Genomic DNA, 21,317 nt, shown 5'->3' on the forward strand with positions numbered 1-21,317 from the left:
AGCTTGAAAGGAGTGCCTTGTGTGCTCCAAGAGGACTTACACTGAGTTGTGCAGCAACATGTGAGAAAATTATAGGGGCTGATACCCCTTGTCAGGTGACAAATGGAGTATATTGGGCTTCTCCTGTGTCAGAAGGGCACCAATATGCCATAGGTTGTGTGGACACAGCTATTGGACTGTTTGCTTTTCCTGCATGTTGTACAGACCAGCACCAAAAGGGTCCTAGAGGGTCTCTTTGCATCCTGTGGCCAGCCTCGTTTGATGGAGAGAGATCCACGCATCCACTTTCCTGGACATGGATAATGAGATCAAGATCCCATTCCAGCCTCTGTCCAATCACAGGAACACTCTCCTACATGCATCCCACCTCATAGACAAAAATTGCCTATGCTGGTGTCATTAAACATGTATCTTTTTGCCCTTAAGGGTATTTTCTTATAAAATCCATGTGTGTGTACCTGCCTCTGGCTACAGCTGCTGTGTGGTGATTGCTCTGAACTCCTGACGCATTCAGCTACTGACTGCCTGTGGAATTGGTGAGCTATGGACTAAGTGTGCATAGGACTTTGAACTTGGTGAATTCTACAGCTTGAGGAATATCATGATTTTATTCCCATTGATATTGTATGTTTTTAGTCTGGTTACAGTGCTCCAGTTTTCTCACACAGAGCCATTGTGGAAGATGGTGAGTGAGTTGATTGTGCGGCGAGATTTCTGGGTGGGTGGGCTGTGGGTAAAATTACAATATTTCTGTAATCTCCAGCCAGGACTTAGGGCATCTCCATATCAACAGGTATTTCCAAGGGGTGGAGAGAAGTTGTCCATCTCCATACAATGGGTAGTTACAGGGGATATCTGGACTTGAGAGGTTGTGTGGCACCCCTTTTTGCAGCTGGGTCATGAGAGACATGGGCAAGTACATGTGGACAGCTGCTTGTATGCAATACAAGGGTTTCCCCCACTTTATTTCTCCCTTTGACTGATTTTTGTTTCAAAGGTATTTTTTCCAAGACTAGGAAAATATCTCCTCCTGGGAGTTACAGTCAGATTGTTCCAGAAAGCTCATAATGAGAAAACTCTTGGCTGACTTCTACACAGTTAGGCACCTTGGACAAACCTGGGCACAGCACTCTATGATCTGGGTCGGGAGGTGGACAGGCACGCTTTCCCAAACCAACACCTGCTAGCAGTGGCTCAGTGTATGGTGTAGATCCTAGGCAGTTCATCTGAAAGTGTTTTGGGATTGGATCAGAGGAGAAAGAGGAGTCCAGAGTCATTGGCTTGGCTGTGGGCCCATCTCCCTGTGGAATGGATTTGACTTCCCTAAGATGCAATGATATTACTTGAATAGGTTAACTGTTCTTGTGGACAAAAATGATCCCTGTGCTTCCTTAAGAGAAAACCAAGAAGGAGAGTTTAAGAAAATAGGTCCTGTGATTAGACTTTCACTGTGGGCAGGGTTCATGCCCTGGTGGGAGTCCAGGTGTGCCCCAGGTGGGAGGGGTATGTATGAGCTCTAACTCTGTGCCAGACTGATGATTGGTGGTTTCATTTCATGATTCAATAATCCCTAATTCTGCAAAATGTCAAGTTTATTGCTTCTGTTTCAGGTCATAGTTAAGAAATGGTATATATAATAAGCTATTATATTTAAACTCTAGAGGAAAAAGTGATTTTTTTTGATACTGGAACACATTTAATGACCAGCAGCTGAGATTCAGGGGTCCTAACAAAGAAATTGATTTTACAGTGATATCTGTTTAGACAAACAAGCTAGGGGAAGGAAATTCACAGCTCTATTGAGGCTGAAACTTGCAAGGTCAACATCCCTTTTAAAAATCAGGGCCCTACCCTTGCTTCAGGGGCCATCACTTTCCTTTCTAATAGGTTTGCATATGTCTAATGAAAAATAAGTATGAAAGTTGGACCCAGTTCATGCTCATATTCCCCCAAATTATCTCAGATTCCTTCATGGATGTATATTTCTTACAAAGGCTGTCTGAGAATTCACACTTTGCTACAGTTTTTGTCTCAAACAGTTTGGTGTTAAAGAAAGCACAGCTGTGCATTCCCTCCTTCCTGCAGGTAATAATACGCAAGGCTGGTCAAGTAGGCAGCAGGCCTGTTCCAGGTAGCCTGCAAAGCTGAATGTCATTTCTATCTGGCTCATTCTATACTGTTTGCTGACCCCTGAGTTATCTGGTCCCTTGCCTTGGACTAACCTTTATATCATTAGCTCCCTGAGCTGGTTGGTATGTAAACAATCAGCACAAATAGACATTTGTAAAGAACCATTTACTCATATATGATGTTCATTCTTTAGTATCATCTTGCCACTTTTTGACCCCTTCTATCCTAGATGAAATTACAAAAGTCTTCACAGAATTCATATCCCACTCATAGTAAGTACTCCATCATTCTTATTGTTTGTTGAACTGGAATATATTTGACAGTATTCAAGTCCTTTTCGTCAATCACAGCACACCACATAATTGCAGCCATGCAGGCAGCTCTACACCAGGTTCCCATTGTACAACATTCTTCTCCAAAACAAACTCTCCATGAGGGCCTTCAGCTTTTGATGGCGAAAGAGCCAAGTGCATGGGGGTCTCTGCTCCTTCCTCTGGGCTTTTCAAGGCCTCGGGTCCCCTATGTCAGTTCTGACCCATCCGGGACAGCAGGAATTGAAGAGTATCTTGTCCCCTGTCCTCTGCTCACTCAGTTTCCAGGCCTGGATTCTGGACAGGTCTGTGAGGCCGACCTTTGACAATGCATAGGGAACCAATTTCATAGAAGGCCAGCCCTCCTTCAAGTGCACTCCATTCTTTGTATCTTCCACAAACTTGTTCATGAGCCCCACCAGCTCCTCCTCTGTGATGGTCTCACTTGTAAACTGCTGCAGTTCTGGGCTGCAGCGTTTAAGAGCTACCAAGCTCAGTGTGCTAGAGAGATTCACCACTCTGCCTAAAATTCAGCACATATGAGTAAGTGGAAAGGCATGCATAAGAATGATAAATACCAAATATGTCTGAGCTTTGTTCTTTGAGAGATCATTACTAGCTGCTGTGAGTATTAATGAGGACAGCCTGTGTGAGTAAAGGACATGATGCCATCTTGAAACCTGCCACAAGTGTCACTTTAAGATGTCAGGAAGTGTTCTCATGGGAAGGCAGTGACCACAACTTCCAGAAGAAAATGAGAATGTGTATAATGAACATGCTAAGGGTTGTAAGGAGGTGATCTTTGCATTCATGAGAAGACAGCTTTGTTCCCCCTAAGGCAGCTTGGGTCCACCTGTGCACCTTATAGTCACAGGGTTAGTGCTGTATGAACAGGTGTCTACTGACCAAGAAAGAGCCGGTGGGTTTAGTGATGGTGGTTCCAAGGTGAATGCACAGCACCTGGTTTGGAAGGAGGCTGCTCTGCTCCAGCCGGGGTAAAGAACACAGCTCAGTGGACTGAGTGGCATGCTTTTCTGTCTAGTTTTATGAACTCGTGAGTTGTGACTAGGGGCCCAATAATATGGTCATCGTATGGGGCAGTGGAAATGAGGACATTTAAAGGGATGCTTGAAAAAGGAATGGCCTGCTGCCCCATGCTGCCACAGCAATGAGGCTTGAGCACATTGTGCCTGTCGCAAAGAATGTATTATATGATTCTTCTTACATGGGATGCCCAGACCAGGAATATCTGGACACAGAATGCAGAATAGTGCCTGCTTAGGGAATGTGGGAAAAGATCGTGAATGGCTAAAGGGCGCAGGATTTATTTTTGGGGCACTGCAGTGCTGTAATCTTGAATGTGGTGTTATTTCCGCAACTGGGCATGAATATTAAATGTCAGTGAACTGTAGAATTAAGTGGGTGAAGTGCATGGTATGAGAATTATATTTCAAAAAGATGTTAAAAGTGTAAAGAAATTACACATTTCTCATTAATAATTTTGGAAAATATACTGGGTATTCATAAAAATGAATTTATGTTAACATTAATGATAATTGTTTTAAAATGTTCATATTCAAATCAAAATGTAAAATATAAGAACATCATGAGAGCATACTACCAAATAGAAACAAGGGAAATTGGAAACTATGTCTTTCTGCTGTGCACATTCAGGGAAGGCTGTCACCAGCTGAGAACGTTCATCTCCAATTCCACTAAAGGAGTGGTGGTGCGAAAAAATTAAGTAAAAAAGATAATCCATGGTAATATGATCCACACTGTATGACCTGTTGAGACACTTAAAGTGAATGACATAAACTTCTATTTATTGTCAAAAATCTTCTAAGATGAATAATTTAGAACCAGGTCAATATTTTTTTCCTTGAATTCCTGTGGATCATGTAAACTGTAAGAATCAATTGAATCTATGTGTCAAATAGTGTAGAACCCACCACTTAGTGGTCCTACTAGAACATATATGGCTAAAATACTGCTTAGCCACGTGTAAAAATATAATACATGTGTCTTGACTTAAAATTGCAAAATACTAGAAGGGATGTAGGAAAATAAAGCAGCAGGAAGATTAAAGATGGCAGCATGAGAGGAGAGACAGAGGCTTCCTCCTAAAACTGGATACAATTAGAAAATTTAATTGGTGCAACTAATCGTGAGAGAGCAATAGGAAAGAGGACTGCATCAGACTGCATACTCCTGAGAAAAGAGCAGACCACACTGAACAGGGTAACGTACCAGAGCTGTCACTCCCTGGGACCCAAGACCCTCCCCCACCCCAGCTCACTGGCGGGAGGAAGAGAAATGGAGCAGGGAGGGAGTGGAAGGCTTGGAACTGCTGAATACCTAGTTCAGGAGGTCTGCTCTGGGTGCACAAACCTACATTTCATGGTGCTTTCACGAGACTCACATGACTACTGGGTTGGAAATTTAATAAAAGCAGAGTTACTGGGGAGACTGGGATTCTGGCCACTTGTGGAAAGAAGGGATCCATATCCAGTGGCTCTGAGACAAAAACTTGTACCTGTGTGACTGGCCCACTGGCTCAGGCAGTGGAGACAGGTACAGCAGCCAGGAGGTGGGGAACAGCTCTTTCCTACTCCCCAGGCACCAGTACCACTCCCCTGCGACCCCTGACATTGCTTCAGGGGCTGAGCAGCACCACAATAGAGCTTCTGGACACTAGAGGGCTCCATATACAAACATGAAACACCAAAGAAGCCTTGTCCAGAGTAAAATTGTTAATACAACTCCTGAGAAAGATTTAAATGATATGGACCTTGTGACTCATCCTGAAAGGGAGTTCAAAATAAAAATCATCAACATCCTAATGGAGGTACAGAAAGACATCCAAGAACTCAGGAATGAATTCAGATCAGAGATCCAATTGTTGAAGAACATGATGCAGGGTATTAAAAGCAAGTTGGATATGGTGGAGGAGACAATAAATGAAATAGAAACTAGAGAAGAGGAATACAAAGAAGCTGAGGCACAGAGAGAAATGAGGATATCTAAAAATGAAAAAATATTGAGAGAGCTGTGTGACCAATTCAAATGGAACAATATTCACATTATAGGGATACCAGAAAAAGAAGAGAGAGAGAAAGGGATAGAAAGTGTCTTTGAGGAGGTGGTTGCTGAAAACTTCCCCAATCTGGGGAACAAGATAGTCTCTCAGGCCATGGAGATCCACAGATCTCACAACACAAGGGACCCAAGGAAGACAACACTGAGACACATAGTAATTAAAAAGGGAAAGATCAAGGATAAGGACAGACTGTTAAAAGCAGCCAGAGGCAGAGATAAGATCACATACAAAGGAAAGCCCATCAGCTATCATCAGACTTCTCAGCAGACACCTTACAGGCCAGAAGGGAGTGGCATGATGTATTTAATGCCATGAAGCAGAAGGGCCTGGAACCAAGATTACTTTATCTGGCAAGATTACCATTTAAATTTGAAGGAGGGATTAAACAATTTTCAGATAATCAAAAGCTGAGAGAGTTTACCTCCTAAAAACCATCTCTGCAGTCTATTTCGGAGGGACTGCTATAGATGGAAGCGTTCCAAGGGTTGGATAGCTGTCACCAGAGGTAGTACAACAACAGTAGGGAGGGTGGAGAGGCTGACTGTGAGGCAAATAGAAAACTAAATTGACTATCCCCAAAGTCAATCAAGGGATAGACAAGAAGTACAGAATTTGATACCTAATATATAAAAAATGAAGGAGGAAGAAAAAGGAGGAGAAATAGAAAAGAACCTTTAGATTGTGTTTGTAACAGCATACTGAATTAAGATAGATACTTAGATCATAAGGAAAGTAATCTGGAACCTTTGGTAACCATGAATCTAAAGCCTGAAAGGGCAATAAGTACGTACCTATCAATAATCACCCTAAATATAAATGGACTGAATGCACCAATCAAAAGACATAGAGTCACTGAATGGATAAAAAAACAAGACCCATCTATATGCTGCTTACAAGAGACTCACCTCAAACCCAAAGACATGCACAGCCTAAAAGTCAAGGGATGGGAAAAGATATTTCATGCAAATAATAGGGAGAAAAAAGTAGGTGCTGCAGTACTAGTATCACACAAAATAGACTTCAAAACAAAGAAAGTAACAAGAGATAAAGAAGGACTTTACATAATGATAAAGGGCTCAGTCCAACAAGAGGGTATAACCATTATAAATATATATGCACCCAACACAGGAGCACCAGCATGTGTGAAACAAATACTAACAGAACTAAAGGAGGAAATAGACTGCAATGCGTGCATTTTAGGAGATGTCAACACACCATTCACTCCAAAGGACAGATCCCCCATACAGAAAATAAGTAAGGACAAAGAGGCACTGAACAACACACTAGAACACATGGACCTAAAAGACACCTATAGAACTCTACACCCAAAAGCAACAGGATAAACATTGTTCTCAAGTGCACATGGAACATTCTCCAGAATAGACCACATACTGGGCCACAAAAAGAGCCTCAGTAAATTCAAAAAGATTGAAATCCTACCAACCAACTTTTCAGACCACAAAGGTATAAAACCAGAAATAAGTTGTACCAAGAAAGCAAAAAGGCTCACAAACACATGGAGGCTTAACAACACGTTTCCAAATAGTCAATGGATCAACGACCAAATTAAAATGGAGATCCAGCAATATATGGAAATAAATGACAACAACAACACAAAGCCCCAACTTCTGTGGGACGCAGTGAAAGCAGTCTTAAGAGGAAAGTATATAGCAGTCCAGGCATATTTAAAGAAGGAAGAACAAACCCAAATGAATAGTCTAATGTCACAATTATCAAAATTGGAAAAAGAATAACAAATGAGGTCTAAAGTCAGCAGAAGGAGGGACATAATAAAGATGAGAGAAGAAATAAACAAAATTGAGAAGAATGAAACAATAGAAAAAATCAATGAAACCAAGAGCTGGTTCTTTGAGAAAATAAACAAAATAGATAAGCCTCTAGCCAGACTTATTAAGAGAAAAAGAGAATCAACACACATAAACAGAATCAGAAATGAGAAAGGAAACATAATGACAGACCCAACAGAAATACAAAGAATTCTTAGAGACTACTATGAAAACCTATATGCTAAGAAGCTGGAAAACCTAGAAGAAACGGACAACTTCCTAGAAAAATACAACCTTCCAAGACTGACCGAGGAAGAAACACAAAATCTAAACGAACCAATTTCCAGCAAAGATATTGAAGTGGTAATAAAAAAACTACCCAAAAACAAAACCTCTGGGCCAGATGGATTTACCTTGGAAATTTATCAGACATATGGAGAAGATATAATACCCATTCTCCTTAAAGTTTTCCAAAAAATAGGAGAGGAGGAAATGCTCCCAAACTCATTCTATGTAACCAACATCACCCTAATACCAAAACCAGGCAAAGATCCCACCAAAAAAGAAAATTACAGACTGACATCCCTGATGAATATAGATGCAAAAATACTCAATAAAATATTAGCAAATAGAATTCAAAAATATATCAAAAGAATAATATACCATGACCAAGTGGGATTCATCCCAGGGATGCAAGGATGGTACAACATTCGAAAATCCATCAACATCATCCACCACATAAAAAAAAAAAGACAGACAAAAAACACATGATCATCTCCATAGATGCTGAAAAAGCATTCGACAAAATTCAACATCTATTCATGATAAAAACTCTCAGCAAAATGGGCATAGAGGGCAAGTACCTCAACATAATAAAGGCCATATATGATAAACCCACAACCAATATCATACTGAACAGCAAGAAGCTGAAAGCTTTCCTGTGAGATCGGGAACAAGACAGGGATGCCCACTCTCCCCAGTGTTATTCAACATAGTACTGGAGGTCCAAGCCAAGGCAATTAGACAAAACAAAGAAATACAAGGAATCCAGATTGGTAAAGAAGTTAAACTGTCACTATTTGCAGATGACATGATATTGTACATAAAAACCCTAAAGACTCCACTCCAAAACTACTAGAACTGATATCAGAATACAGCAATGTTGAAGGATACAAAATTAACACACAGAAATCTGTGGCTTTCCTATACACTAACAATGAGCCGATAGAAGGAGAAATCAGGAAAACAATTCCATTCACAACTGCATCAAAAAGAATAAAATACCTAGGAATAAACCTAACCAAAGAAGTGGAAGACCTATATCCTGAAAACTATAAGACACTCTTAAGAGAAATTAAAGAGGACACTAACAAATGGAAACTCATCCCAAGCTCTTGGCTAGGATGAATTAATATCATCAAAATGGCCATCCTGCCCAAAGCAATATACAGATTTGATGCAATCTCTATCAAATTACCAACAACATTCTTCAATGAACTGGAACAAATAGTTCAAAAATTCATATGGAAACACCAAAGACCCCAAATAGCCAAAGTAATCCTGAGAAAGAAGAATAAAGTGGAGGGGATCTCACTCACCTACTTCAAGCTCTACTACAAAGCCACAGTAATCAAGACAATTTGGTACTGGCACAAGAACAGAGCCACAGACCAGTGGAACAGAATAGAGATGCCAGACATTAACCCAAACATATATGGTCAATTAATATTCAATAAAGGAGCCATGGACATACAATAGGGAAATGACAGTCTCTTCCACAGATGTTGCTGGCAAAACTGGACAGCTACATGTAAGAGAATGAAACTGGATCACTGCCTAACCCCATACACTAAAGTAAATTCAAAATGGATCAAGGATCTGAATGTAAGTCATGAAACCATAAAACTCTTAGAAAAAAAACAGGCAAAAATCTCTTGGATATAAACATTAGTGACTTCTTCATGAACATATCTATCTCCACGGGCAAGGGAAACAAAAGCAAAAATGAACAAGTGGGACTATATCAAGCTGAAAAGCTTCTGTACAGCAAAGGACACCATCAATAGAACAAAAAGGTACCCTACAATATTGGGGAATATATTCATAAATGACAGATCCGATAAAGGCTTGCCATGCAAAATGTATAAAGAGCTCACCCACCTCAACAAACAAAAAGCAAATAATCCAATTAAAACATGGGCAGAGGAGGTGAATAGACAGTTCTCCAAAGAAGAAATTCAGGTGCCCAACAGACACATGAAAAGTTGCTCAACATCACTAGTTATCAGAGAAATGCAAATTAAAACCACAATGAGATATCACCTCACACCAGTAAGGATGGCTACCATCCTAAAGACAAACAACAACAAATGTTGGCGAGGTTGTGGAGAAAGGGGAACCCTACTACACTGTTGGTGGGAATGTAAATTAGTTCAACCATTCTGGAAAGCAATATGGAGGTTATTCAAAATGCTCAAATAGACTCACCATTTGACCCAGGAATTCCACTTTTACGGATTTACCCTAAGGATGCAGCACTCCACTTTGAAAAAGACAGATGCATCCCTATGTTTATCGCAGCACTATTTACAATAGCGAAGAAATGGAAGCAACCTAAATGTCCATCAGTAGATGAATGGATAAAGAATATGTGGTACATATACACAATGGAATATTATTCAGCCATAAGAGGAAAACAAATCCTACAATTTGCAACAACATGGATGGAGCTAGAGGGTATTATGCTCAGTGAAATAAGCCAAGTGGAGAAAGACAAATACCAAATGGTTTCACTCATCTGTGGAGTATAAGAACAAAGCAAAAACTGAAGGAACAAGAGTGTCAGGATTTCAATATAGATATTACTCAGACATATTTTCCCTTATGTTTTCAAAATAAATATATAATATAATTCAAGGAGAATAGGAGAAACTGCCTAACATTGTTCTTCAAATTCAGAATGGCGGCAAGTTTATGTGAACAGGGAGGATATTGCTGGATTGGTTAAGCTCTGTCATGGGTGCCTGGACGTTGTAGACTCTTATATTTTATGAGGTGAGTTATTTCAGAATACCTCTTGTTTAAAAAAAGAAATAATAAAAAGAAATTCACGTGTGTTCTTCCTCAGTGATCTTGAAGGTCACCAATCTCATCCCTTTCCTCTTTTGCCAACAAAACCCAGATGGAACAGTCCTCTTCTGGAAAGTTTCTACTGCCTTCAGAGATTCTGTGGAAACCCTTCAGGAATTTGCTTTGTACTGTTTACCTGGTGTGATGGAAGAGAGGCAGGATTTGCTTTTGGTTTCCCAGCTGGGATTTCTCCCAGACTCTTTACTGAAAGCGAGCTAATGAAGTCATGATTCCATGAACCCCTGAAATGATGGCAGAACTCTCCTATTTCAAGTTTACAAAAACCTGCTCTAATTCACAGAATATTGCACTAGTTTTCTTTTCCACTATCTTCTGCTTTAGAGAGGCACTGTTGATCCTTTCATTTAAGGCTGGTTTGGCAGGTCAGGAGTGTCATCTGTCCTCCAGATGGGACAAGGACAGAGCCTGCATCAACTCCCACAGGTCATTTAAGTAAAACAAACAAAAAGTCCTTAGTATGCATTTTAACAGGAATACACATAGGATGTGTGGTTGTGGGACAAGGAATTCCATCCTGCTCTCAGGTGTTGGGGTGAATGAAACAGTCAGGGTGACATTCAAAAGAGCTGCACTTTGAGGCCTGACTGAGTCAAATCATGAAGATACAGTAGAACTTTCCAGGAGGACAGTACAGGGAACTGGGTAGAACTCAGAACAGACTGTACATGCATATTGTCAATTCCAAGCCAGAGCTTTAATCTTTCTCAAAGTATCTGTGTGTCTTTCTTTTAATTCATTTTATTATCATTAATCTACAATTACATGAAGAACATTATGGTTACGAGACTCCCCCCTTCACCAATACCCCCCCCACAAACCACATTACCGTCACTGTCTGTCAGCATAGTAAGATGCTGTAGACTCACTACTTGTCTTCTCTGTGGTGCACATTCCTCCCTATGCCCCCCACCCCACATTATACATGCTAATCGTAAGGCCCCCTGCCTTTTCCCCTGCCTTTATCACTCCCTTCCCACCCATCCTGCCCATTCCCTTTCCCTTTGCTAACCGTTAGTCCATTCTTGGGTTCTGTGATTCTGCTGCTGTTTTGTTCCTTCAGTTTTCCTTTGTTCTTATACTCCTCATATGAGTGAAATCATTTGGTATTTGTCTTTCTCTGCCTTGCTTATGTCACTGAGCATAATACCCTCTAGGTCCATCCATGTTGTTGCAATTGGTAGGATCTGTTTTTTTCTTATGGCTGTGTAATATTCCATTGTGTATATGTGCCACATATTCTTTATCCATTCATCTACTGATGGACACTTAGGTTGGTTCCATATCTCGGCTATTGTAAATAGTGCAGCGATAAGCATAGGGGTGCATCTGTCTTTTTCAAACTGGAGTGCTGCATTCTTAGGGTGAATTCCTAGAAGTGGAATTCCTGGGTCAAATGGCATGTCTATTTTGAGCTTTTTGCGGAACCTCCATACTGCTTTCCAGAATGGTTGAACTAATTTACATTCCCACTAGCAGTGTAGGAGGGTTCCCCTTTCTCCACAACCTCACCAACATTTGTTGTTGTTGGTCTTTTCAATGATGGCGATCCTAACGGGTGTGAGGTGATATCTCATTGTGGTTTTAATTTGCATTTCTCTGATGACAAGTGATGTGGAGCATCTTTCATGTGTCTCTTGACCATCTGAATTTCTTCGTTGGTGAACTGTCTGTTCAGCTCCTCTGCCCATTTTTTAATTGGATTATTTGCTTTTTGTTTGTTGAGGTAGGTGAGTTCTTTATATTTTTTGGATGTCAACCCTTTATTGGATCTGTCATTTATGAATATATTCTCCCATACTGTAGGGTACCTTTATGTTCTATTGATGGTGTCCTTTGCTGTACAGAAGCTTTTCAGCTTGATATAGCCCCACTTGTTCATTTTTTTATTTGTTTTCCTTGCCCGGGGAGATATGTTCATGAAGAAGTTGCTCATGTTTATGTCCAAGAGATTTTTGCCTATGTTTTTTTCTAAGAGTTTTATGGTTTCATGACTTACATTCAGGTCTTTGATCCATTTTGAATTTACTTTTGTTTATGGGGTTGGACAGTGATCCAGTTTCTTTCTCTTACATGTAGGTGTCCAGTTTTGCCAGTATCATCTGTTGAAGAGACTGTCATTTCCCCATTGTATGTTCACGGCTCTGTTATCGAATATTAATTGACCACATATGTTTGCGTTAATATCTGGGCTCTCTATTCTGTTCCACTGGTCTCTGGCTCTGTTATTGTGCCAGTACCAAACTGTCTTGATTACTGTGGCTTTGTAGTAGAGCTTAGAGTTGGGGAGCAAGATCCTCCCCACTTTATTCTTCCTTCTTAGGATTACTTTGGCTATTCAGGGTCTTTGGTATTTTCATATGAATTTTTGAACTATTTGTCCTAGTTCTTTGAAGAATGTTGGTGATTTGATAGGGATTGCATCAAATCTGTATATTGCTTTGGGCAGGATGGCCATTTTGATGATATTAATTCTTCCTAGCCAAGAGCATGGGATGAGTTTCCATTTGTTAGTGTCCTCTTTAATTTCTCTTAAGAGTGTCTTATAGTTTTCAGGATATAGGTCTTCCACTTCTTTGGTTAGGTTTATTCCTAGGTATTTTATTCTTTTTGATGCAATTGTGAATGGAATTGTTTTCCTGATTTCTCTTTCTATTAGTTCATTGATAGTGTATACGAAAACCACAGGACTTCTGTGTTAATTTTGTAGCCTGCAACTTTCCTGTATTCTGATATCAGTTCTAGTAGTTTTGGAGTGCAGTGCTTAGGGTTTTTATGTACAATATCATGTCATCTGCAAAGAGTGAAAGTTTAACTTCTTTACGAATCCAGATCCCTGTATTTCTTTGTTTTGTCTAATTGCCTTGGCTAGGACCTCCAGTACTATGTTGAATAACAGTGGGGAGAGTGGGCATCCCTGTCTTGTTCCCGATCTCAGAGGAAAAGCTTTCAGCTTTTCACTGTTCAGTATGATGTTGGCTGTGGGTTTATCATATATGGACTTTATTATGTTGAGGTATCTGCCCTCTATACCCATTTTGCTGAGAGTTTTTATCATGAATGGATGTTGAATTTTGTTGAATGCTTTTTCAGCATGTATGGAGATGATCATGTGGTTTTTGTCCATCTTTTTGTTTATGTGGTGGATGATGTTAATGGATTTTCAGATGTTGTACTATCCTTCCGTCCCTGGGACGAATTCCACTTGGTCATTGTGTATGATCCCTTTGATGTATTTTTGAATTGGGTTTGCTAACATTTTATTGAGTAATTTTGCATCTACGTTCATCAGGGATATCGGTCTGCAATTTTCTTTTTTGGTGGGGTCTTTGCCTAGTTTTTTTTATTTGGGTGATGTTGGCTTCATGGAATGAGTTTGGGAGCTTTTCCTCCTCTTCTATTTTTTGGAAAACTTTAAGGAGAATGGGTATTATATCTTCTCTGTATGTCTGATAAAATTCCGAGGTAAATCCATCTGGCCCAGGGGTTTTGTTTTTGGGTAGTTTTAAAATTACCACTTCAATGTCTTTGCTGGAAATTGGTTCGTTTAGATTTTGTGTTTCTTCCTCAGTCAGTCTTGGAAGGTTGTATTTTTCTAGGAAGTTGTCCATTTCTTCTAGGTTTTCCAGCTTCTTAGCATATAGGTTTTCATAGTAGTCTCTAAGAATTCTTTTTATTTCTGTTGGGTCTGTCGTTATGTTTCCTTTCTCATTTCTGATTCTGTTTATGTGTGTTGATTCTCTTTTTCTCTTAATAAGTCTGGCTAGAGGCTTATCTATTTTGTTTATTTTCTCAAAGAACCAGCTCTTGGTTTCATTGATTTTTTCTATTGTTTCATTCTTCTCAATTTTGTTTATTTCTTCTCTCATCTTTATTATGTCCCTCCTTCTGCTGACTTTAGGCCTCATTTGTTATTCTTTTTCCAATTTTGATAATTGTGACATTAGACTATTCATTTGGGTTTGTTCTTTATTCTTTAAATATGCCTGGATTGCTATATACTTTCCTCTTAAGACTGCTTTCGCTGCATCCCACAGAAGTTGGGGCTTTGTGTTGTTGTTCTCATTTGTTTCCACATATTGCTGGATCTCCATTTTAATTTTTTTGTTGATCCATTGACTATTTAGAAGTGTGTTGTTAAGCCTCCATGTGTTCATGAGCCTTTTTGCTTTCTTGGTACAACTTATTTCTGGTTTTATACCTTTGTGGTCTGAAAAGTTGGTTGGTAGGATTTCAATCTTTTTGAATTTACTGAGGTTCTTTATGTGGCCTAGTATGTGATCTATTCTCGAGAATGTTCCATGTGCACTTGAGAAGAATTTGTATCCTGTTGCTTTTGGGTGTAGAGTTCTATAGGTGTCTTTTAGGTCCATCTGTTCTAGTGCATTGTTTATTGTCTCTGTGTCCTTACTTATTTTCTGTATGGTGGATCTGTCCTTTGGAGTGAATGGTGTGTTGAAGTCTCCTAAAATGAATGCACTGTAGTCTATTTCCTCCTTTAGTTTTGTTAGTATTTGTTTCACATATGCTGGTGCTCCTGTGTTGGGTGCATATATATTTATAATTTTTATAAACTCTTGTTGCACTGAGCCCTTTATCATTATGTAATGCCCTACTTTATCTCTTGTTACTTTGTTTGTCTTGAAGTCTATTTTGTCTGATACTAGTACTGCAACACCTGCTTTTTTCTCCCTGTTGTTTGCATGAAATATCTTTTTCCATCCCTTGTCTTTTAGTCTGTGCATGTCTTTGGGTTTGAGGTGAGTCTCTTGTAAGCAGCATATAGATAGGTCTTGTTTTTTCATCCAATCAGTGACTCTATGTCTTTTGATTGGTGCATTAAGTTCATTTACATTTATGATTTTATCAATAGGTATGTACTTATTGCCATTTCAGGCTTTAGATTCGTGGTTACCAAAGGTTCCAGGTTACTTTCCTTACTATCTAAGAGTCTATCTTAACTCACTTAGTATGCTGTTACAAACCCAATCTAAAGGTTCTTTTCTATTTGTCCTCCTTTTTTTGCTACTTCATTCTTTATATATTAGGTATCAAATTCTGTACTTTTTTCTCTCCTTTGATTGACTTTGGGGATAGTTAATTTACTTTTGCATTTGCTTCATTATTAGCCATTCTACTTTCTTTACTGTGGTTTTATTACCTGTGGTGACAGCTATTCAACCTTAGGAACACTTCCATCTATAGCAGTCCCTCCAAAATAGACTGCAGAGATGGATTTTGGGAGGTAAAGTCTGTCAACTTTTGCTTACCTGGAAATTGTTTAATCCCTCCTTCAAATTTAAATGATAATGTCACCAGATAAAGTAATCTTGGTTCCAGGCCCTTCTGCTTCATGGCATTAAATACATCATGCCACTCCCTTCAGGCCTGTAAAGTTTCTCCTGAGAAGTATGATGTTATCCTGATGGGCTTTCCTTTGTATGTGATCTTATCTCTGCGTCTGGCTGCTTTTAACAGTCTGTCCTTATTCTTGGTCTTTCCCATTTTAAATACTATGTGTCTTGGTGTTGTCTTCCTTGGGTCCCTTGTGTTGGGAGATCTGTGGATCTCCATGGCCTGAGAGACTATCTCCTTCCCCAGTTTGGGGAAGTTTTCAGCAACTACTTCCTCAAAGACACTTTCTATCCCTTTCTCTCTCTTCTTCTTCTTCTGGTATCCCTATAATGTGAATACTTTTCCGCTTGGATTGGTCACACATTTCTCTCAATATTCTTTCATTCTTAGAGATCCTCTTTTTTCTCTGTGCCTCAGCTTCTTTGTATTCCTCTTCTGTAGTTTCTATTTCATTTATTGTCTCCTCCACAGTATGCAACCTGCTTTTTTAAATTTGTTTTGTTATCAATAATTTACAATTACATGAAGAACATTATGTTTACTAGGCTCTCCCCTACCCCAAGTCCCCCCCACAAACCTAATTACAGTCACTGCTCATCAGCATAGTAAGATGTTGTAGAATCACTACTTGTCTTCTCTGTGTTGCACAGCCCTCCCCTTTCCCCCACCCACCACATTATACATGCTAATCATAATATCCCCTTTCTTCTTCCATGCCCTTATCTCTCCCTACCCTCCCATTCTCCCCTGTCTCTTCCCTTTGGTAACTGTTAGTCCATTCCTGGGTTCCGTGATTCTGCTGTTGTTTTGTTCCTTCAGTTTTTCTTTTGTTCTTATACTCCACAGATGAGTGAAATCATTTGGTACTTGTCTTTCTCCACTTGGCTTATTTTACTGAGCATAATACCCTCTAGGTCCATCCATGCTGTTGCAAATTGTAGGATATGTTTCCCTCTTATGGCTGAATAATATTCCATTGTGTATATGTACCACATATTCTTTATCCATTCATCTACTGATGGACACTTAGGTTGCTTCCATTTCTTGGCTATTGTAAATAGTGCTACAATAAACATAGGGGTGCATCTGTCTTACTCAAACTTGATTGCTGCGTTCTTAGGGTAAATTCCTAGGAGTGGAATTCCTGGGTCAAATGGTAGGTCTATTTTGAGCTTTTTGCGGAACCTGCATACTGCTTTCCAGAATGGTTGAACTAATTTACATTCCCACCAGCAGTGTAGGAGGGTTCCCCTTTCTCCACAACCTTGCCAACATTTGTTGTTGTTGGTCTTTTCAATGATGGCGATCCTAACGGGTGTGAGGTGATATCTCATCATGGTTTTAATTTGCATTTCTCTGATAACTAGTGATGTGGAGCATCTTTCATGTGTCAGTTGGCCATCTGAATTTCTTCATTGGTGAACTGTCTGTTCAGCTCCTCTGCCCATTTTTTTAATTGGATTATTTGCTTTTTGTTTGTTGAGGTACATGAGCTCTTTATATATTTTGGATGTCAACCCTTTATCAGATCTGTCATTTATGAATATATTCTCCCATACTGTAGGGTACCTTTCTGTTCTATTGATGGTGTCCTTTGCTGTACAGAAGCTTTTCAGCTTGATATAGTCCCACTTGTTCAGTTTTGCTTTTGCTTTCCATGACTGGGGAGATATGTTCATGAAGAAGTCGCTAATGTTTATGTCCAAGAGATTTTTGCCTATGTTTTTTTCTAAGAGCTTTATGGTTTCATAACTTACATTCAGATCCTTGATCCATTTTTGTCGCGTGCCCTGTCCTCGCCGGCAAGAACAGCATGCAACAACAGCAGGATTCTTCTGCAGAAAGCTTTATTCTTCAGCTCTTTGTGAAACAAATGAGTTGGGCAGGACCCAGAGGGGAAGGAGAGGCTTGCTTATATAGTTCTCATGCTCTGACCTGGTTGGTGCGGCTCCATATGCCTTATTAGCATAACCATTTGGTGGGTCTCATTGGTCCTTATGCCAAGGCGCAATTAGCATGTAGTTTAGTGGTGTGGGATGATTTGTCATTAGGAAGTTCGGGGCCTTCCGGCTGCCCTGCATGGGGCGCTATTTTCTGAGCACGGCTGCCAACATCTCCCCCTTTTTTGTCTAACAGAAGCTCAAGGCGGAACTTGCCAGCAGAGGCGGAGACAGAGGCCTGACCTCCATCATACTTCCTGATGCCCCCTTTTTGGAGAGGGGTTCTGGGCTTCTACCCCTATGCAGTCAGGCATGCCTCTCAGAGGGGTCCAAGACCTCTTGCAGTGCTTTGCCTCGCATCCTCTGGCTGGCGTTGGGACCGCTTGGTACAAAGGGTTTGGACCCTTTTTCTCAACCCTCTTGCACCATGAGCTTCTTAAAGAAAGCTGTGATTAAGCATTGAGGTACTCGGGCCTGGTGCAGTGCCACATGGGCTCAGGGTGCAAGAGCTACCTCAAGCTAAAGCCGAGCTTCCTTCTTAAGCATGTTGAGCCACACTTGGGGAGAGGCGCCAACGTCTATCGCCATTAGGGCTTGAGCAAGGATCACCTTGTCCTGCTTATGTTGGTTGCGGAGTCTGCATAACAACCAGAGTAAGAGCATGAGACCTCCAAGCAGGAACACGCCCATCCCAGCCATGCCCGCCCACTCCTTGACGTGGGAGAGAGCTCTGAGGAACCAGGAAGAGAGTCCTTCCGCTACGGAGATATCTAGACGGGTGGAGTTGATGTGGATAATTTCTCGCCGCAGCTCTTCTAGTGTCCCATCGAAGTCTTGGGACCAGTTTCCTGAAAGATACTGGGACAGGTCTCGTGACAGATTAGCTGCCCGTGTAAAATTTTTATATTGAATGCTAGTGATGCAGAGGGCATGATATTTCCGCTCACATCCCAATTGGGCCATTTGCCAGAGCACCTCCATTTGTTCCTCCACGAGATCTATGCGTTGATTGAGGATCATTATTCCTCCTTTCAGTTTGCCATCAAGTGTGGACTGTTGGTCCAGGGCAGAAGCTACTGAGGCTGCAAGGTTATTGAGCTCTGTAGCCGATTTGATGGAGGTGTCTAAAGCTATACCAGCGGCGGTGGCTGCGACCGCGGTCGCGGAGATCAGGAGCACTATGGCGGCTGTAACACCGAAATCGCGCCTTTCTCGAAACAGAGTCATGGTGTTAGGGGCGTCTACGGGAACAAGGACCCAACGGGGGATGCGGACTACCAAAGCATTGGTAAAGTTACGCGCATCCCAACACTGAGACAGAAAGCAGGTTTCATTGGAGCAGGAGTCAAAGCTACTATTGGATAAGATAAACAGAAATGGGGGGTATACGCATACTGGAGAAGGTGGAAAAAGGGAATTAGGTGACTCTGGACCTGATTTTGCTGAACACGTGTAGTTCTCGTTGTTATGGGTCATGATCATGTTCCAGTGTGCGCGCATGTGGTTATTCTCGCACCAAAAGGTGATATTTTTTACACCGATTCCCCCACCCTGGAGGGCGGAAAAGGGGGAGAGGTCGGTACACGAGCCATTGACTCCACACAGCATCCATTTATGGAAGGGGTTCATGCTCAGCTGCTGACGAAACTCGCCTTCGAGCACCTTTACTGGCCACCAAGCCTCATTGGCTGGCCGTCCCTCCATATCTGGGGAGATGGTAAACTCCTGCCTCTCAGTTGCCCACGTTACTACAGTTGACTGACAGTCAGTCCAGGGCCACAGCTCTCCCTCATAGTCGCCCACACAATGGGAGGCATATTTGGGTTGACGAGGCCTGTCGGTGGAATTGTTCCTGGGAGAGTGTACAAATGTGCCATTGATCCAGAGAACCATCTGGTGGATAGTCATGTTCTTATAGGACGGGCTCCCTTCCTTATTAGGCCCTTCAAATTTAGCTGACATAACGGGGAGGCTACTGGCCTCTAGAATTATGTCACTGAACCATCCGTATTTCCTCCGTTTCAGGGAGATACAGCCAGCTAGATTCTGAGTGGTGAAGCATAATGACCCATTAGTTACGAAGGATTGGTTTTCTCCCAGGGGAGCTACTAGGGTGTCTTTAACTAAGTAGGGCAAGTTCATACTAGTATTGGTAGTGAAAAAGCGCGGAAAAACGGCTGCATTGAAACGGACAGGCATAGGCTTAGGAAAGGCAGACAGGATTCCCCATCTCAATACTCCCTGAGTCGGGGTCTCCAGTGTCAGGAGCAGGGTCAGGAGGTACAGCGAAGTCATCTCCTTTGTTTAGGACTTTCCTCGTTAGGCGCTCCGGGATCCAGAAGGGATTTTCTTCACCCTGGGGGAAAACACACACAGCTCCCCTGGATCTGATTATGATTGGATCCGGGCCCTTCCATTGGTTAGATAACACGTCCTTCCATTTTACTAGTTCTTGTGGGTCTTTTGGCCACTGATTATGGCGATCCGCTGCTGTATGGCTTTGAGCATCCAGATTCAAAAAATTTATAGTGAAAAGTGCTAGGGCTATGGCAGTTTTTGGTGTGGGGGGTATATCTTCAATTCCCCCTTTTTGTTTAAGTAAATAGGATTTGAGCGTGCGGTTCGCGCGTTCCACAATCCCTTGACCCTGTGGGTTGTAGGGAAGGCCAGTGATATGTTTTATCCCCATGTGATGACAAAATTGAGCAAATTTTGTAGAGGTATAGGCTGGGCCATTGTCTGTTTTCAGAATCTGTGGTAACCCCCATGCGCTCCAAGCTTCAAGGCAGTGCTGGATGACATGGGAAGCTTTCTCTCCTGACAATGGGGAGGCAAAGATGACTCCTGAACAAGTATCCACGGATACATGTACATATTTCAGTTTCCCAAAAGACGAAATATGCGTCACATCCATTTGCCAAACTTGTAAAGGCCTAATACCTCTGGGGTTGATCCCAACATGAGGTGTGGGAAGGAAGCTGCAGCAATGTTGGCAGCTAAGGACAATGTTCCTAGCTTCGGCCCTGGTTATGCTAAACCGCTTGCGCAGTGTTTCGGCAGTGACATGAAATTGTGTATGGAATTTTGAAGCTGTGGTGATAGGGTCTAGCAGGGGAAAAGCTATATTTCTGGTTGCGAGGTCTGCCAGGTGGTTGCCTTGGGTCATAGGCCCGGGAAGGCCTGAATGTGCTCTGATATGAGTTATATACAAAGGAGATTGCCTATGAAGTAGTGCTGATTGTATCTGTTTGAACAAAGTGGCTACTGGGCTGGACGCTTTGATTAGCCCGGCCACTTCTAGAGATTTGACTGCATTAACTACATAACAGGAGTCAGACACAATATTTAAAGGTTCAGGAAAGATTTGTAGGACCTCTAAGACTATGCAACATTCCACTATTTGTGGAGTGTCAGGCGTGTAGCCTTTTGTCACAACTTTGCCATCATGGACATAGGCACCTGTGCCTGTCTTAGACCCGTCCGTGTAAACTGTTTTTCCATGAGGCAGCGGGGTTAGGCTAGTGACCCGAGGAAATACTAGGAGATG

The 21,317-nt window shown here is 41.4% G+C and overlaps 1 long non-coding RNA gene and 1 pseudogene across 3 annotated transcripts in view; one reads left to right on the plus strand and one right to left on the minus strand.

Moving 5' to 3' along the window:
• Window positions 1-21,317, plus strand: part of LOC140848375 (uncharacterized) — a 127,295-nt gene that overhangs the window by 37,473 nt on the left and 68,505 nt on the right. The window lies entirely within an intron of this gene.
• Window positions 778-21,317, minus strand: part of LOC108408249 (carbonyl reductase [NADPH] 1-like) — a 32,645-nt pseudogene continuing 12,105 nt past the window's right edge.

The sequence above is a fragment of the Manis javanica genome, chromosome 3 (assembly GCF_040802235.1).
Source record: "Manis javanica isolate MJ-LG chromosome 3, MJ_LKY, whole genome shotgun sequence".
Taxonomy (NCBI): Eukaryota; Metazoa; Chordata; class Mammalia; order Pholidota; family Manidae; genus Manis; species Manis javanica.